The sequence below is a fragment of the Cervus elaphus genome, chromosome 33 (genome assembly GCF_910594005.1).
Source record: "Cervus elaphus chromosome 33, mCerEla1.1, whole genome shotgun sequence".
Taxonomy (NCBI): domain Eukaryota; kingdom Metazoa; phylum Chordata; class Mammalia; order Artiodactyla; family Cervidae; genus Cervus; species Cervus elaphus.
Window position 1 is genome coordinate 37670538 of NC_057847.1, and position 21362 is coordinate 37691899.

Below are 21362 nucleotides of genomic sequence, written 5' to 3' on the forward strand. Positions count from 1 at the left end.
TTTGAGTATTCATTCTAGTTCTAATGGCAGCTACAGTTTTATTCATAAGTCAATAATTTGATATTTGGATTAAGATTTGGCTTCCCAAGTAACTTGACTACAAGTATCATGAGCTAATCAGACTTTAACTATGGTTTTTTAGTACCTGTTCCAGTAAAGTTTTCAGCACAAATTAGCAAATATACACTACGTGCTTGGCTACTGTGACTCATCGATAATACATGGATTGAATTTAATGACAAAATTAAGGTTCTATGTCTGCTGAGCTGAGGGCTTGATCCCAAGGTAATGAATGACAATTTGTAAAGGCTTTGATTAATAGTTTGCCATCATTCCCACATGGCAGAGATCAACTATACTACCTCCTTATGGTTGACCTACTGGAATATCTACAAGTTATTCCATAATTGTTTAGTGATTTTCATGTTTAAACCATAGAAAAAGATGGCCTTTAGAAATTCAGACTTGGACACATTAAAAACACATGAGATTTCTTTACAGACAATAAAGTTATTTTTAAATCTAGACTGAAAAGCTGTTTTCTAAAACATAGTTCATTAGTGCCCATCCCATATGTTTGGCGTTTTGAAGCACAGGTGAGGTATTTTAAACAGGCATGTGTGCGTGCTCAGTCGCTTCAGTCATATCTGACTCTGCGACCCTGTGGATGGTAGCCCACCAGGCTCCTTTGTCCATGGGATTCTCTAGGCAAGAATACTGGAGTGGGTTGCCATGCTCTCCTCTAGGGGATCTTCCTGAACCAAGAACTGAACCCACGTCTTCTGTGTCTCTTGCATCACAGGCAGATTCTTTACCACTGAGCCACCCGGGAAGCCCTCAAAAAGGTATATATGTCACTATTTTTCCATCTCTGCTCTTGGCAGACATCACAACACCCTTTCCTCTGAACCTAGATGCAACCCCAGAACCACTCTTAACATAATCTTCTAAGCTCGTCAATCAAAATTGACATGAAATGAGAGTTATTTGCCATCTCTGGTAGACTTTAGGTTGTTTGAGATTGATAGTTCATATTCTTTTCATATATCAAACATGTCATTTTGAGTTGAACATATATCTGGTAAAGTGTATTGTGATAAAATTCAGAGTAAAAAAATCTTTTTGTTTCAGAAAAATTAATAGTTAAAACATGTTATGCTAAATGTGTTATGCTACTCACATTTGTCTTGAGTTTAAACCTTTGAAAGAGAAAATTATATTTTGATCTTAAATTATTTAAGTTTCCCAGTAGTAAGACTCATCCTCTCATTTTTGTCCAACCTGCCAAAGATTTGTCCCATAGTTCTGCATCCTATTCAATCTTCCATGTTCTAAAGAAGTTCACACCAATGATACAGTGTGGCTACTTTGGAGATTAAAGGCACTAAGCCAGCTGGCATAAAGCTTGAAACAAAATAGAAGAGAGCAATTAAAGCTTAGCCAAGAACCAGAGAGGTAGTAATCATGCTTTATTAATTGCATCTTAATTACCCATAGAAAACATATATTATCTTACTGATGGTAGGAACAGTGATATTTTAGCAGCAGTCTTAAAAACATAAGAAATTTTTTCATACTTACAAGGACTATTTGTCTACTTCTACTAAAAAACAAACAATAGGATTTAGGTGTAAGCTGCCTGATGAAGGACTAAAACTGAATACAAGGGAATTTTCTTCATTTACAAAACTGCAATTCAGAAGGGAAAGCATGGCCCTCGGTAAGTACACCAAGAGACAGCATATTTTGACAGGAATGAATGCTAAGAAGATGGGTGAAAAAGACCTAGGAGAAGCAAAGAGGCTGTCCAGGCCTAATGGGGGCACAGAAGGAGTTTGCAGAAATTGAAAAAAAATGCTAAATATATTCTAAATTAAGTCAAAAATAAAGCTGCACAGCTAAATAAATTGTATCTGAAATTTTATCCAACTCAATCAAATAAAAAATAAAGAAATTAAAAATTAGAAAGAAAGAAGATTATTTTCAAATAACAAGGTGATATAACTGGAAAACCCAAGAAAATCAATGGGAAAACTACAACAATAGTTAATCTGTAAGATACCAGGAGAGAAAATTAACCCATAAATAAACAGCTTTCATATATAATACAAATTAAAACCAACTAAAATATAATAGAAAACCTCTACACTGAAAAACAAATGTGCAAACCTACATGTAGAAGACTATGAAATTCTCATTAAATAAAATAAAAAATAGATGTGAACAACAGAAAGGTATATCAAGCTCCTGAGATGATCAGTTCTCCTAAAGTTTAATTTAACACAATCTCAAAAAAAACCAAGAAATTCTTGGATCTAGATATGTTGATTCTAAAGTTTACACATAAAGAAAAGTAATATGGATGGGAATGGCTAGCCTCATCAGATCTTAAAAACACCACAAAGCCTCTAAAATTTACTGACACATAAATAGACCAATGGAACAGACTACTATAAAGTCTGGAAATAGAACCATGTACATAGCAAATTTTAGTATATCATTAAAGTGGCATCTCAAATGATTGGGGAAAGGGACTTTTTAATAAATGATGCTGGGACAATTGGATAACCATTTGGAAGAAGATAAAATTGGATCAGTACAGAATAAACTCCAAATGGCTCAGAAGTCTAAATATAAAAATTGAAAGCATGTAAGTACTAGAAGAAATTATGGTTGGATACCTTTATAACCTGGGAATGGAAAAGTCTTTCTAACTATGATTTAAAATTCAGAAACCATAAAATAAAATAAAAGATTGACAAGTTTGACTTTATAAATACAAAATAAATTTGCATGGCAAAAATATATACATATGTATGTGTGCATATAGATATCTACAAAGAGAGCCTTGAAAAACAAAGAAAATGACCAAAATCTAACACAAAAACAGGAAAAATTGCTAATAGCCCTTAAACAAGTTAAAATATGTTCTACCACCTCATAAGAAAAATACAAAAAGCTATACTGAGATCCATTTTTTCAACCTATAATATTGGCAAAAATCCAAAATTTTGACAATACATTCTGTTGCCAAGGCTATAAAGAAACAGGCACTCTCAAACATTTGTGGCCAGAATACAAAATGATGTGAGCTCTGTTGAGAAATTGGTAATATCAAAAAAATTACAGATGTGTTTACCATTTAACCCAGCAATCCCACTTCTCGCAATCTTCCCTGAAGATAAACTTCAAGAAATACAAAACAACACAGCAGGTTATTCAATGAAATATTATTTGTCATACCAAACAATTGAAAACAATTCAAATATCCTTTAGAAGTGACAGGTTAACTAAACTATCGTACATTCATAAAATGTATAGACAGCAACCAGCCACAACAAAAGACTGAAGAGATGTCGCTGTGCTGCCATGATGTGACCTCCAGGATATGTTACGTGAAAAAAGCAAGACACAAAACATGCTACCCTTTTCACAAGAAAGGAAGAGACACAAGAATGCGTGTGTGTGTGTGTATTTATGTATTTGCCTAATTTGCAAAATAAATCCTGGAAAAATAAACTGGAAACCAATACAAATCATAAACAAATTTGAAAGGCTGATGGGGAGGGGGGGAATCATGTAACACTAATTTTGCCTGTTTTACAGTTTTGCTTAGAACCAGCATACAAGCATGTGAACATATAGTCTCTCTTCTTTGTTTTACTTTGCTAATATGATATTCTGCAGTGCCCTGACATAATTAGAAATTGAGAGCCACCATAAAGTCTAACGTGTCTTTTTTAGAGACGCTTCATATTTTGTGACAATGCAGTACTCACATCTAGTTATGAATGAAATTGGTACCATATAAGAATTTTGTGGCTTCTCTGAACTGTGCCTTATATTAAGTCAACAGATAGAATTTCAATTTTATATAGTCCCTAGGTCACTTCTGAAGATTTCTGTAATGATGCTGGGTCTGTATATTATAGGAAAAACAAAGTTCTTCATCACATTATCTTGGAATTACATTCATAAATTTGTAAAACCATACTATCTCTATAACATGTCGTGGAAATATCCTTAATGAAACAGTAATAAAAGACTAAAAAATACACTCTTACTGTTAGTTCCTACATAAATTTCATCCTAAAGATCTATATGATGAGTTCTAAAGTATTATATGAAATGAAATCTATACCGTTTCACATCAATAACCATTAAAAGGTTTAAGTTAGGTACGGCCTCTCAGATATCATGCCATTTTAGATGGCTTGGCAAAAAGAAACTAGGAAATGCATATTAGGCTATCCAGAAGGAGAAACAGAACTAAACATTCTTTTTTTTTTAACAAAGACCTATTAAAAGTAGCGCCATCTCAGCTCTTATGCTATTAAACTACTTTCAACATCAAGAAAAAAGCAATTTAAAGGTAAGAATGTTATTTTTCATTCTCAGTGAATAAATATTCATACATAAGAATGTAACCTAACATTCACTATAAGTATTTCATAAATATTTATTTTTACTAGGAAATATTTGATACATGATACATACAAAACAATACATGAATCCAGCATATGTTTTTAAAACAAGAAAATTATCAGTAGGATTAAAACTCTGTGTTCTCTAATCCTACTTCTCTTCCTCCCTCAAAGTAATCACTATCCTGAATGTCATCATCCCTTTGTTTAAAAAAAAAGTTTTATCCATGTGTATATGGATCCACAAACCATGTATTCTTTAGTTTTGCCTTAAAAAAAAACAACAACTGTTTTTAAACAGCATTAGGGTGCTGACAACACTACTTATCCACTGTATATTGTCTCTCCCCTGTTTTCAAACGGAACCTCTGTGATATGACTTTAGCACCATTCAAGTGTCCAGCTCATTTTCAACCATTCATCTAGCAGTTTTAACACCAATTAATACTCATTGCCTGAAATAATAATTTCATTAGGAATTGTGAAATGGTAATTTTCTAATTCTAGCTTTTTTCCTAAGCTTATGCCACTGCTTATGAAAAAAATAGAGCTTTCTCTAACTGTGGCATTATTTTTTAAAATAGGGCTTTCCCTTTTAGTGGCCCTGAAATATAGTTCCTATAGGAAAGATGGAATAAATATTTAAGCATTGCTCTCCAATTAAGAATTTTCAAAGTAATTCTTTGGTTTTATATTAATCTCTTGTGTCCTTTTTTAAAATAGGCTTTTTAGAACAGTTTTAGTTTTATAGAAAACCTGTCAACCCAAGATCCTATACTCAGTTATGATATCCCTCAGAAATGAAGGGAATTTGGGGATGTAAAAAAGTAAGAGGATTTATCTCCAGAAGATCTACTCAAAAAGAATAGCTAAGGGAAACTCTTCAAAAAGACAGGAAATGATAAAAGAAGGGAACTCTGAATATATGGAATTAAGAAAGAATGGAATGCAGAAAGAGCAAAAATATGGGTAGACATAATAGACTATTCTTCTTCTCTTGGGTTTTCCAGATTATGTTAGGCAGTTTAAGTAAAAATTACAACACTGTGTGATGCAATTCTCAATGTATAAGAAGCAAAATATTGAGAGGACAGCTGTCATAAACATAGTGCATTAAAAAGTAGAGACATTACTCTGCCAACAGAAGGTCCGTATAGTCAAAGCTATAGTTTTTCCAGTAGTCATGTATGGATCTGAGAGTTGGACTAGAAAGAAGGCTGAATGCCAAAGAATTGATGCATTTGAGCTGCAGTGTTGGAGAAGACTCTTGAGAGTCCCTTGGACTGCAAGGAGATCAAACCAGTCAATCATAAAGGAAATCAATCCTCAATATTCACTAGAAGGACTGATGCTGAAGCTGCAATACTTTGGCCATCTGATGTGGGCAGCCAACTCATTAGAAAAGAACCTGATGCTGGGAAAGAATGAAGGAGGAGGAGAAGGGGATGACAGAGGATGAGTCGGTTGGATGGCATCACTGACTCAATGGACATGAGTTTGAGCAAGCTCTGGGAGATGGTGAAGAACAGGGAAGCCTGGCATGCTGCAGTCCATGGGTTGCAAAGAGCCAAACATGACTTAGTGACTGAACAATAACAATGTTATAAAGGGGAGTATAAAAGGACCTGAAAGTGAAAGCGTTAGTCGCTCAGTGGTGTCTGACTCTTTGCGACCCCACCGACTGCAGCTCTTCAGGCTGCTCTGTCCATAAAATTCTCCAGGCAAGAATACTAGAGTGGGTTGCCATTCCCTTCTCCAGGGGATCTTCCTGTCCCAGGGATTGAACCTGGGTCTCCCGCTTTGCAGGCAGATTCTCTTATCTGAGCCACCAAAGGCATTTAAAGGGACCTAAATGGAAGTAAATGTTGACACCAGTAAGACTGCAATAAGTTATGTGTACATAATGTAATGCTTAGAACAACTATTTGAAAATATACACAGAGAAACACATTTTAAAATTCTAAAGATTTGTTAAAATGAAATTCTAAATAATTCAAGTAGCAAACAGAAAAACAAGAAAAATGAAACAATATAATGAGAAAAGAAAGAATAAGCAACAGCAGATTATATCAATAATTACATTAAGTGTACCTGCATGCTCAGTTGCTCAGTCACGTCAAACTCTCTGGGACCCATGGACTGTAGCCCACCAGGCTCTTCTATCCATGGAATTTTTCAGGCAAGAATGCTGGAATGGGTTGCCATTTCCTACACCAGGGAATCTTCCCTACCAAGGTATCGAACCCGTGTCTGTTGCATCTCCTGCACTGGCAGATGGAATCTTTACCACTTGCATCACCTGGGAAGCCCTACATTAAGTGTAAATTATCCAAATGCACCAAGAGAAAATTAGCTAATGAATTTAAAAACATGGCCCAGAGTGATGTCACAGAAGATGGCCAAGTAGGAAACTCCAGGAATCAATCTCTCCATGAAGACAACCATTTAGCTGGCAAAAACTGGCAAAATCAACTATGAGGAAACTCCAGAGTCTAGGCAAACATGTGTTCGGAGGAGTGCTTGATGAAGAAAGAGGCTGATAAATTTTGTGAATTTCAGTGTATAGCAGCTTCTATTACCCATCAGTCTACCATATAGCAGGTAGCCATAGGAATAGAAGTCCAATTCTTGGTGTAGCTAGATGTTGCCAAGTTAGGCAGGAGGGACCCTGACCTCCAAAAATTGTGGTAAGTGTTCTTATCTGCCTGGTAGTAGCCTTCTAGGGGACTAGCCCAGGGGCTGGCTATTATTTCAACCCACCGACCTAAAGCAGCTTCCCAAGAAGTGTCTGTCAAAAGAATTTAAGGTGAGAACATATTTTTATTTCTTTTTTTATTGGATCCAAGCTTTGAAGGAAGTCTCTTCTAGATCACTGACTGACTGTGAGATAATGAAACACAGACTTCAAGACTGTGCATGACAGTATCTTGCATGATACTCTGTTTTGCAAAAACGCCTTGGAAAAGTCATTAAGGAGATGGCTGCAGCCTTCCAAAGGCAATAACAGCAATCCAAGAGAGGAAGGAGATTTTTATTTCCAGAGTCACAATATCACAATATTCAGAATGTTCAGGATTAAAAGCACACAAATAAAAAGGAAAGTATGGCCCGCTCACAGGGAAAAAAACTGAAACCATCTCTGAGTAAACACAGATACCAAACATACTATTAATGTACAATAATTTTGAGTTAACTGTTTTACTTATCAGTTCAGTTCAATGCTCAGTCATGTCTGACTCTCTGTGAACCCGTAGACTGCAGCACGCCAGGTCTCCCTTCTATCACCAACTCCCAGAGCTTACTCAAACTCAAGTTCATTGAGTCAGTGATGCCATCCAACCATCTCATCCTCTGTCATCCCCTTCTCCTCCGCCTTCAATCTTTCCCAGCATCAGGGTCTTTTCAAATGAGTCAGTTCTTCACATCAGGGGGCTGAAGTATTGGGAGTTTCAGCTTCAACATCAGTCCTTCCAACGAATATTCAGGATTGATTTCCTTTAGGGTTTCCTTTAGGATAGTCTGGATATCCTTTCTGTCCAAGGGATTCTCAAGAGTCTTCTCCAACACCACAGTTCAAAAGCATCAATTCTTCAGCACTCAGCTTTCTTTATAGTCCAACTCTCACATCCATACATGACTACTGGAAAAACCATAGCTTTGACTAGATGGACCTTTGTTGGCAAAGTAATGTCTCTGCTTTTTAATATGCTGTCTAGGTTGGTCATAACTTTTCCACTGGATAGCTAAAGGAAACACAGGCCAAAAAAACTAAAAGAAATCAGGAGAATGATGTATGATTCAGCAGTGAATATCAAAAAAGGGATAAAAATTATTAAAAGGAATCAAATAGAATTTCTAGAGCTGTAAAAGTACAATAGTTAAACAATACATACAATATTGTGCTGAAAAATACAACAGCTCCTCTAATTGAACTCAAGAGAAGTTCAACAGCAGATTTGAGTACGTAGAAGGAAGAATCAGTGAGCCTGAAGATAGGGCAATTTAAATTACACTCTGAGAAGCAGAAAGTAAAAGGAATAAAGAAAAAGAACAGCCTAAAAGACTTATGGGGTACCATAAAGCATACAAACATATACACAAAATGGCAGTGTCAGAAGGAGAGAAGAGAAAGAATATTTTAAGAAATAATCGTTGAACCCTGTATGCGAGACAGCAAAAGAGACACAGGTGTATTGAACAGTCTTTTGGACTCTGTGGGAGAGGGCAAGGGTGGGATGATATGGGAGAATGGCATAGAAACATGTAAAATATCACATGTCAAATGAATTGCCAGTCCAGGTTTCATGCATGATACAGCATGCTTGGGGCTGGTGCAATGGGATGACCCAGAGGGATGGGATGAGGAGGGAGGTGGGAGGGGCGTTCAGGATGGGGAATACACATACACTCATGGCAGATTCAAGTCAATGTATGGCAAAACCAATACAATATTGTAAAGTAAAATAAATTAATTAATTAATTTTAAGAAAAAAGAAATAATGGCTGAAAACAACAAATTTGATGAAAGACATGAATCTACACTTTCAAGAAGTTCAATGAACTCCAAATAACATAAACTCAAAGAGGTCCATACTAAGACATATTATTTTTTTTTTTCCTGTGAGACAGCTGTTCTTTTTTTTAATTTTTTTTTAATTTTTTTATTAGTTGGAGGCTAATTACTTCACAACATTTCAGTGGGTTTTGTCATACATTGATATGAATCAGCCATAGATTTACACGTATTCCCCATCCCGATCCCCCCTCCCACCTCCCTCTCCACCCGATTCCTCTGGGTCTTCCCAGTGCACCAGGCCCGAGCACTTGTCTCATGCATCCCACCTGGGCTGGTGATCTGTTTCACCATAGATAGTATACATGCCGTTCTTTTGAAACATCCCACCCTCACCTTCTCCCACAGAGTTCAAAAGTCTGTTCTGTATTTCTGTGTCTCTTTTTCTGTTTTGCATATAGGGTTATCGTTACCATCTTGCTAAATTCCATATATATGTGTTAGTATGCTGTAATGTTCTTTATCTTTCTGGCTTACTTCACTCTGTATAATGGGCTCCAGTTTCATCCATCTCATTAGGACTGATTCAAATGAATTCTTTTTAATAGCTGAGTAATATTCCATGGTGTATATGTACCACAGCTTCCTTATCCATTCATCTGCTGATGGGACTAAGACATATTATTATCAAACTGTAAGATGACAAAGTAAGAGAGAATATCTTAAAGGTACCAAGACAGAAGCAACTTGCCATTATATAAGGAAACCTCAATAAGATTAACAGCCAATCTTCATCCAAAAACATGGAAGCCAGGAGGCAGTGGGAAGATCTATTTAAAGTGGTGAAAGGGAAAAACAAAAACCTGTTAACCACAATTCCATACCTGGCAAAAATCTCCTTCAAAAATAAAGAAGAAATTAAAGCATTTCCAGATGAGAGAGTCCATTACTACTAGACCAGCCCCAGAAATGTTAAAAGGGAGTCTTTTAGGCTCAAATGAAAGAACACTAAACAGTTACTTAAAACCATGTGAAGAAATAAGAACACTGGCAAAAGCACCTATACAGATAAACATAAAATCTAGTGGTATTGTATTTTTGGTTTGTAATATAATTTTAAAAAGAAATGCATATTATTGTTTTTGTTTCCAATATAATTTAAAAGAGAAATGCATAAAATATAGTTACAAACCTATGTTAATAGACACATAATGTAGAGGCATATGACAATGCAAACATGAATTGGGATGGAGATGTATAATAGCAGTGTTTCTGTGTACTACTGAAAATAAGCTGGTAATAATTCAATCAAGATTGTTATAAATTTTAATCCCCATGGCAACCACTAAGAAAATGACTAAAAAATATAGGGAAAAAAAGGAAACAAAACAGTATACCATAAAAAAAATCAATTAAACGCAAAAGAAGGTGATAATGGAGAAATTGAGAAACAAAAAATATGACACAGTGAAAACAAATGTAAGAAGTAATGACAGAAACCAAACACAAAAGGCCCTATGTTGCATGGTTCCATTTATATGATACCTATAATGGGCAAACCCAGAGCAGATTAGTGGTTGTCAAGAGTTTATGGGAAGAGAGAAATGGGGAGTGACTGTGGAATGGGTCTGGAGTTTCTTTTTGGGGTGATGAAAATATTCTGAAACTAGAGAGTAATGATAGTTGCACATCATTGTGAATGCACTAAATATAACTTAACTGGATACTAAAATGCTTAAAATGCTGAATTTTATATTATTTATTTGTCATAATAAAATATATAGAGAGAAAAATGTTCAATGACCATGTTCAGTGACAATAAGTCAGTAAGACCATCTTTGCTTACTTTCTTATTTCTAGAAATAAGAAAATTGGTAATCCTATATAAGATTTCAAAGTTAGAACAAAGTACTAAACTTATTGCCAAGACTCTGAGGGGAGGACCTTTTCTTTCACAGCAATGATGAATTTATTAATTTGAAAAAAAGAATATTACAACAATGAGTGCATGCTAAGTCTTTTCAGTTGTCTCCAACTCTTTGCAATCCCGTGGACCATAGCCCACCAGACTCCTCTGTCCATGGGATTTTCCAGGCAAGAATACTGGAGTGGATTGCCATTCCCTTCTCCAGGGGATCTTCCCGACCCAGGGATCGAACCTGGGTCTCCCACATTTCAGGCAGATTCTTTACCATCTGAGCCCCCAGGTAAACCCATTACAACAGTAAGAGGTACCAACATGAAATCTGTTACTCCCAAGAAGTACAAACTGATCATGTAAACAAGTTCAAAATTATTTAAAGTATAATATGATAGCCATAATGACTTGAGAAAATTTGCAATGCTTTAAATCTGTTTTTTTACACTTTTATTTTCTATTGGAGTATAAATTAATTTATGATCTACAAAATATTTTTTAAAAACCCTTAAACAACAGAAAAGCAAACAACCTAATTAAAAATGAGGACAGACTCTGAATAGACATTTTTCCAAAGAAGACATACAAGTGGCCGACAGGTACAGGAAAAGGTGCTTGACATCACTGATCATCAGTTCAGTTAAGTTCAGTTCAGTTCAGTCGCTCAGTTGTGTCTGACTCCCTGCGGCCCCATGAACCGCAGCACGCCAGGTCTCCCTGTCCATCACCAACTCCCGGAGTCCACCCAAACCCATGTCCATGAGTCGGTGATGCCATCCAAACATCTCATCCTCTGTCGTCCCCTTCTCCTCCTACCCTCAATCTTTCCCAGCATCAGGGTCTTTTCAAATGAGTCAGCTCTTCGCATCAGGTGGCCAAAGTACTGGAGTTTCAGCTTCAACATCAGTGCTTCCAATGAACACCCAGGACTGATCTCCTTTAGAATGGACTGGCTGGTTCTCCTTGCAGTTCAATGGACTCTCAAGAGTCTTCTCCAACACCACAGTTCAAAAGCATCAATTCTTCGGTGCTCAGCTTTCTTTATAGTCCAACTCTCACATTCATACATGACCACTGGAAAAACCATAGTCTTGACTAGACGGACCTTTGTTGACAAAGTAATGTCTCTGCTTTTTAATATGGTGTCTAGGTTGGTCATAACTTTCCTTCCAAGGAGTAAGTGTCTTTTAATTTCATGGCTGCAATCACCAGCTGCAGTGATTTTGGAGCCCAGAAAAATAAAGTCAGCCACTGTTTCCCCTGTTTCCCGATCTATTTGCCATGAAGGGATGGGACTGGATGCCATGATCTTAGTTTTCTGAATGTTGAGCTTTAAGCTAACTTTTTCACTCTTCTCTTTCATTTTCGTCAAGAGGCTCTTTAGTTCCTCTTTACTTTCTGCCATAAGGGTTGTGTCATCTGCATATCTGAAGTTATTGATATTTCTCCTGGCAATCTTGACTCCAGCTTGTGCTTCCTCCAGCCCAGCGTTTCTCATGATGTACTCTGCATGTAAGTTAAATAAGCAAGGTGACAATATACAGCCTTGACGTATTCCTTTTCCTATTTGGAACCAGTCTGTTGTTCCATGTCCGGTTCTAACTGTTGCTTCCTGACCTGCATACAGGTTTCTCAAGAGGCAGGGCAGGTGGTCTGGTATTTCCATCTTTTTCAGAATTTTCCACAGTTTATTGTGATCAACACAGTCAAAGGCTTTGGCATGGTCAATAAAGTAGAAATAGATGTCTTTCTGGACCTCTCTTGCTTTTTTGATGATCCAGAGAATGTTGGCAATTTGATCTCTTGTTCCTCTGCCTTCTCTAAAACCAGCTTGAACATCTGGAAGTTCACGATTCACGTATTGCTGAAGACTGGCTTGGAGAATTTTGAGCATTACTAGCGTGTCAGATGAGTGCAATCATCAGGGAAATGCAAATCAAAACTACAATAAAATATCACCTCACATCTGTAAGAATGGCTATTACCAAAAAAAACAAGAAATAACAAAAGTTGTTGGCAAGACCGTAGAGAAAAGAGAGCCTTTATGTTCTGCTGGGGGTGTGTGTGTGTGTGTGTGGTGTGTGTGTGTGTGTGTGGTGTGTGTGTGTGTGTGTGTGTGTGTGTGTGTGTGTGTGTGTGTGAGTTGCTCAGTCATGGTGTGTGTGTGTGTGTGTGTGTGTGTGTGTGTGTGTGTGTGTGTGTGTGTGAGTTGCTCAGTCATGTCCAGCTGTTTGCAACCCCACAGACTGTAGCCCACCAGGTTCCTTTGTTCATGGAATTCTCCATACAATAAAACTGGAGTGGGTTGTCATTCCCTTCTCCAGAGGATCTTGCAGACCCAGGAATTGAAACTGAGTCTCCCACACAGTTGGCAGATTCTTTACCATCCGAGAGCCACCAGGGAAGCCCCAAACTGCTGGAGGGAAGGTCAACTAGTACAGATATTATGAAGATTCCTCAAAAAATTAAAACTAGAACTATCATATAACCCAACAGTTCCTTTGGTATTTACCCAAAGGAAACAAAATCACTATCTTGAAAATATATCTGCACCCCAGTGTTCAAAGAAGCATTTTTTACAGCTGCCAAGACATGGAAACAAGAGATCATTAAGAGAGTTTTTTTTAATGTGGCATGTATACAAACTGAATATTATTCAATAAAAAAGAAGGAAATCCTGCCATTTGTGACAACATGGATTATACTAAGTGAAGTCAGACAAAGAAAGACATATACCAATACTGCATGATCTCACTTACAAATGTACTTTGAAAAAAAGAGAAAAAAAGATGAAACCGAAGCCACAGATGACAGAGAAGAAACTCATGGCTGCCAGAGGCAGCGGCTGAAACGTGTGAAGGAGGCCAAAAGCGACAAATTTCCAATTATAAAATAATTAATTCGTGGGGATGTTATATACAGAATGGTGATCATAGTTCATATTTCTTGATGTGAAAGTTGCTAAGAGAGACTTTTTTAACCAGTCATCTTTTATTGGCTGTTAATTCTCCACTAGGCTATGAAAGGATTCAGGGGTGCCCAGCAAAGAATGCAGAATGTGCCCTCCTCAGTGGTCCTCGCTTGGCTGCTCTTGATTAAGTTCCTTGTAAGAACGGCAAACAGTTGAAAAGCATGTAAGCTGCCAGCACCATAGAAAGCCCGGCAACGCTCCCTTTCTTCATGTTTAACTTGTTGTAATACTGGCAATAACCTCTCTGAAATGCTCCAGCAATGCCTTTAGGGATGAAATCTCACATTAGTATCCAGCTTGACAGCTCCCTTAATTTGACATCCAGGAGTTTCTTTTCCTTAAATACTACAACCGATACCATCTTGGAGTCCTGGCAGTCTGCTCCAGTATGAACTCTTCTGTGTTGAGCAAGGTTTGAGGCACAACAAAAAGCCTTCCACATTCTTCATAGGGTTTCTCACCACTGTGAATGATCTGATGAAGAAAAAGAGATGAATGTTTCCCAGATACAAACATTTTTCTATTGCTGATTATTTTATAATTTGAATCCACATCTGTATTCCAGCTTCTTGTTTCTTCCCTCACAACCATCCAGGGGTCTCTTCTTTCCTCCAATAACACAATGATGTCTGGCTTAGAAATGAAATGGCCAATTGAGACCAAGTTACTATAATTCTCCATCATCACACTGCAATACAATTTCTTTTGAAGAGGGTTGAGAAATTCCCACTGATGTGGAAAGAACTCTATGACCACATCCCTGAGTGTTATTGGTCCCCAGGCCATGGTTTTTGAGCTGCAAAAACTGATTGGTCCTCAGGGTTCCTTTATCAGAAAAACAGAGTCCAGAAAACCACACCATTCCTTGCCAGTTTGTGTTCCCTTTGCACAGTTGTGTCCATGGCAACCTACTGGTTTCTCGCTTGGATGGATGTCATTCACAAGCCGTTGACTTTAAGGAGCAAGGAAAAAACCCGACGTAGAAGTCACCTGCTTCATTGTTGGAGGTGTCCTATGGGGTTGTGAAGTTACCAGTTCTAAGCGGCCGCCCAACCCCAAATCTAACTTTTTGAGACTGATATAATAAGGAAAAGAAAGCCTTCCTACCTATAACGTATCCTTTTATTCTACTGGTAGAAATTAAATAGAGAGCAAGAAAAATTGTGGGCCAACTCCATACAGTTTTTATATTTTTAATTCACTATCCCTTTACAAGGTCAATGTGTCTTCAGCACCTATTTTATCCCAGGCCTGTCTACAAAATATTTCATTGGCAGATGTGGCTGGCGGCAGGTTTCCGTTTTTAACAAAAGTTAGTTTCTTGTCTTGAGGACTGAATTTGTTTGAAAATCTTTCTGTATTTTTTTCTAGTTATGTTGGTACATCCACTAAAATTCTGTTTTCATAACAACTACTATTCACGGATGTCTATTTTTGTTTTATATGAAAGGAAAACTGTAATTTAGAAACACAATGGCACATTTTTAAAATATTCATTTATAAATGGGCTAGCTTTGAACCAATGAGGTAACGTTGAAAAAAAATGTTTACATTTTTGTTTCTTTTTAAAATTATTCAAAATCATTTATTTACTGTTAGTTTCAGAAAGCTTGCATCTGGTGGTGATACAGGTATCATGCCAATGATTAAGCTCTTGGATTAGCAGTGCTAATAATAATTTGTACACAGATGTTAACAAAAATAACCTCTTCTTATTCTAGTTATACTTATTTTTATGTAACACACAAAATTGGGGTGGGGATAGCTTAAGTAAAAAAAATGACATGCACATTTCAAACCCAAATAGGTAAGTTTCTGACTCAACTCCTTGAAATCTACCCTCTGCAGTTATATATCCTTTTCACATCAACTACTACATTGACTGTAAGGAAGTTTTGTGCCAGATCACTAAACTTGTCGGAATACCCCAGGAAGAAAGAATGATAGCCTCTATATATAAATTAAACAGTACAGATGGAATATTTGTTGTTGTTGTCTTGGCATACATCAATTCACTCATTCCTTAAGGTAAGACTTGCTGTACCTTGGCTTGTCAGGCACTAGGCAAGGCATTAAATGATGTAATAGAGCACAAGTACAGTTCAGTTCTCGAGGAGGTTACTCGTTTTGTGAGGGTATTGAATACACAACTATTCAAACAACTAAATAATTTTGGAAAAGGTCATGGCATCCCTCTTTTCAGGTGATTTTTTAAAAAACAGATTTTTCAAACAGTTTAAATCTTGCTTTGTAAGACCATTATTAAGAAACATTAGAGATAAACCAGTTTTTTTAAGAGTAAAGCTTAATGCTTGAAAATGTTGACAAGATACTGTATTAAGTAATATTTATGTGAACGTGGGGAGTTGGAGAGTTTTCAGCAAAACTATATTATGGCCTTTCATGTTGCAGGGAATATAGATGCACCCATATGAGGCATATTTACTGCAAAAATACACGAGAAAAAAGAAAACTCAGGAAACTGACTCAGCCACTGTACAACCAGACAACATGTAGAAGTGCAAAAATAGCTCCTTGTTCAGAATACAACAGCAGTTTCAAAGCCCCCAAAGCAGCTCTCGTAATCAACTAGCTGCCCTGATAATGTGCTCATCTAATGACCTCCTCTGTCTCAAGTATGTATTGCCTGTCTTATAGTAATTCTGCCATTTTTAAGCCGTCCTTCAGTCCTCTCTTTTTCATACACAGCAACAAAATCATTAGCATGCCCTGACTGCTCTAAATTCAAAATACAGCCTGAGTACAACAACTTTTTGTGACCTCCACAGCTAATACTTTCGCAAGCCACCATCCTCTCTCTCATCAACTACTACAAGCCCCTTCTAACCTATCATCCTATTTCCACTTTCTTCCCTCAGTCAGTTCGCCCCCACAGCAGCCCAAGTTCTTCTTAAAGTGCTTATCATATCATGTCATTTTCCTGTTCAAAATTGCCTGTTTGCTTCCCATCACATTTAAAATAAAACAAAAGAGCTTCACCATGGTTTGTAAGGCTTTATATAACTTTATCCCTGGATACATCCCAATCTCATTAGCTACCAATCTCATCCTCTATCCCTCACTGCTCCAATAACATTTGCCTTCTTGCTATTCCTTACCCATGACAAGCATAATCCTGCCTCAAAGCTTCTCCACATATTATTTTGTCTGTCTGCAAATACTTACCCCAGACTTACCCCAGATGCTCTCATGGCTCTCTCCTTCATAGTCACCTAGATTTCTCTCTCTTCAACTACAGTCATACCTTGATAGTCTCAAGGGATTGATTCCAGGATCCCTTTGGATGCCAAAAACTGCAGGTGAACGCCTTTAGATAAAATATTGCATTTGCATATAATCTATGAACATAATCCCTTATAAATCATCTTTAGATTACTTATAATACCTAATATAATGGAAATGCCATGTAAATAGTTATTGAGCATGCAGCAAATTCAAGTTTTGCTTTGGAACTTTCTGGAATTTTTTTCTGAATATTTTCCAGCAGCAGTTGGTTGACTCCAAGAATGTGGAGCTCACAGATACAGAAGGCCAACTATACCTCCTAAGAGAGGCCTTCCTTGACCACCCTAAAAGAAATCTATTCCTTTCTCTGATTCATTTTATTTTCTGGACTTAACACTACCCAAAATAATATTACATAATTATTCTTTACTCACTGTCAGTCTCCCCAACCAGAATGTAAGCCCATAAAGGTAAACTCTGGTTCACTACTGCATTGGTTCACTTGTGCATTTTAGAGCAGTGTCTGGTACATAGAGAATATTCAGTATTTGTTTAATGAACTACTTCTTATGATACAGTGTCTGGCTACCTTTCCCTCTACTGACTCTGTTTCTGTTTGTCAGGAATTCAAAACTCTTGAGACAGACAACCCTTGCTGATCTAATCACCAATCAACAGTAAGTGTCTATTCCAGTTGGGCCACCCAATAGATAGTCAGATGGGTGTCTTGGCAATAACACCAATCCCCGGTTACCAGTCTTATGACCAGAGTATCAGGTCACATGATATAAAACATGAAGCCTTATTCAAGAAATCTACGTGGCCATTTTCCTCAGACTGTATGAAAATACAATAGGTACTTAGCTTCTTGGATTCTGTTCTAATATAAAAATAACAAAGTAGATCTTTCTCTTTGATTATTTTCTTTCACTCCTTTTCTTCCCATTACTGACAACAAATTTTCATACCACCTACCTAAGGTAACAAACAGGGCTCCTCCTCCTAGGAAATTCCTTTCTCCTCCCCGCCAAAAAAACTTAAGCTATCTCTCCCTCCCTCTGACCAAACCTCTAACCTCACCCTCATTATTTCCCTTCAGTTTTTTTTTTTTTCTAGTTTTCTTTTTTTTTATTTTTTTATTTTTTTTTTATTAGTTGGAGGCTAATTACTTCACAACATTTCAGTGGGTTTTGTTATACATTGATATGAATCAGCCATAGATTTACACGTATTCCCCATCCCGATCCCCCCTCCCACCTCCCTCTCCACCCGATTCCTCTGGGTCTTCCCAGTGCACCAGGCCCGAGCACTTGTCTCATGCATCCCACCTGGGCTGGTGATCTGTTTCACCATAGATAGTATACATGCTGTTCTTTTGAAACATCCCACCCTCACCTTCTCCCACAGAGTTCAAAAGTCTGTTCTGTATTTCTGTGTCTCTTTTTCTGTTTTGCATATAGGGTTATCGTTACCATCTTGCTAAATTCCATATATATGTGTTAGTATGCTGTAATGTTCTTTATCTTTCTGGCTTACTTCACTCTGTATAATGGGCTCCAGTTTCATCCATCTCATTAGGACTGATTCAAATGAATTCTTTTTAATAGCTGAGTAATATTCCATGGTGTATATGTACCACAGCTTCCTTATCCATTCATCTGCTGATGGGCATTTAGGTTGCTTCCATGTCCTGGCTATTATAAACAGTGCTGCGATGAACATTGGGGTGCATGTGTCTCTTTCAGATCTGGTTTCCTCAGTGTGTATGCCCAGAAGTGGGATTGCTGGGTCATATGGCAGTTCTATTTCCAGTTTTTTAAGAAATCTCCACACTGTTTTCCATAGCGGCTGTACTAGTTTGCATTCCCACCAACAGTGTAAGAGGGTTCCCTTTTCTCCACACCCTCTCCAGCATTTATTGCTTGTGGACTTTTGGATAGCAGCCATCCTGACTGGCGTGTAATGGTACCTCATTGTGGTTTTGATTTGCATTTCTCTGATAATGAGTGATGTTGAGCATCTTTTCATGTGTTTGTTAGCCATCTGTATGCCTTCTTTGGAGAAATGTCTGTTTAGTTCTTTGGCCCATTTTTTGATTGGGTCATTTATTTTTCTGGTATTGAGCTGCAGGAGTTGCTTGTATATTTTTGAGATTAATCCTTTGTCTGTTTCTTCATTTGCTATTATTTTCTCCCAATCTGAGGGCTATCTTTTCACCTTACTTATAGTTTCCTTTGTAGTGCAAAAGCTTTTAAGTTTCATTAGGTCCCATTTGTTTAGTTTTGCTTTTATTTCCAGTATTCTGGGAGGTGGGTCATAGAGGATCTTGCTGTGGTTTATGTCGGAGAGTGTTTTGCCTATGTTCTCCTCTAGGAGTTTTATAGTTTCTGGTCTTACATTTAGATCTTTAATCCATTTTGAGTTTATTTTTGTGTATGGTGTTAGAAAGTGTTCTAGTTTCATTCTTTTACAAGTGGTTGACCAGTTTTCCCAGCACCGCTTGTTAAAGAGGTTGTCTTTTTTCCATTGTATATCCTTGCCTCCTTTGTCAAGAACCTATGGACACCTTCCCTTCAGTTTTTATGGGGTAAAATTTCTAAAGTATAAACCAGTGTGCTGTTATGTGTTACAGATAATTTATTATCTTTCTGACTTTTTTCATTTTAATAAGAAATCCTATGTAAAGCAGTGTCTTAACAGCAAGAACCTCAAATATGCAATTTTAGACAATATGACAAAAATCATGGGGATAATGAATTGGAACAGAATGGCCTTCCTAAAATCCCTCAAATGACTTCACTTGCATGATTCTTGCTAGCCTTTTTTATAAGATTACCCATTGTGTGCAATTCTCATTCATTCACACATTTGTTCAATAAACATTATTGAGTGCCTACTTCGTTAAGGCAGTCTTCATGAGTACAAATATGCTCCCCACAGGAGAATGGACTTTAATTTCAGCAGAAAGTTATCCTTCCTAACATTTTATTTTTAGATGTTTCTGGGAATAAATACATTGCTGAAGCATGTTTTATCAGCAGCAATTAGTGTGGATCACTCAAACTTCTTAAAATGGAGCACCTGTTTATAGGCAGAACATGTATATTATGAAATTATTAAATTTATGGGAGAAACTTTCTAATATATAAAACCCTGTGCTATGGTATCACTGCCAATTTAGTCAAGACAACTGCATTTTCTTCTGCACTCTACCCAACTTGCTCAACAATCTGTTTACTTTTTATTAGGCCAGGCTATCCAAATAAATGCTTACTAAAAGAGTGGAGTACAATACTTAGGCCTCTACTATTGATATAGATTTGCGCAAAACAGGTATAATCACTTCACCACTTAGGCTTCTACAAAAATGATATCCACTCATTTTGTTAATATAGTCAAAATGTGTTTTATTTCATAAATGAGTTAACAATTCCTAATTTTGATAAAAGGGTAATATTCACTCTTTATAAAGATAACTTGAAAAATCTTCATTTCCATCAGCTTTATAATTGTCTGTTTAGCTAGTTTTAATGTGCCCTACAATATAGCCACAATATATTACATTACCATCTGCACTAAAAGCTATCCTCCCACTCTGCCTTATTATTCTTACACCTAATCCTCTTTGTAACCCTTACACCTCCCACACTATCTATCCTAACTTCATAATTGTCAAAAAGGAAATGATCATTTCATCTCACACATCATCGTTTTCAGCAAATTTTCTCATCATGGTGATGTGGCCTTTAGTTCCAGCCAGCTGACTGCATAAGACCTTTCTTCTCATGCCATCAGTGGGATGACATTGATAAACTCTGTACCTCAGCTCCTCCAAATAAACAATTGCTGTGTTTTGCTTTAACTCTTAGACATACTGAACACATACATAACATTCTAATAGCCTCATGTTCACAGACTTTTTCACATCTCCAAATTTTTATCTTCTCCTGCAGTGATATTTTGGGATCAAATATCTAAGCCACTTAACATAACTGAGAAACATTATGCTAATTAAGATAAGGATGTGGGTTCAAGTGCTATAATAACCAATTAGCTGGGGTAAAAAGCCAAATTTTGCTTTAGGGTTACAGACTATATCTCAATGATGGATAAAAGGCCCACCATTTCATCAACATCAGAAAAGGTGACCAGGGTGTATTGACTACTGAAGAGTAAGACACCATATTTGAAAAAGCAGTTCATTCACAGATATGTCCTACTATTGACAGGAGGTGAGCAGTATCAACACTGCATGCTCAGGACAATATGTTACATGTATATAATTATTAT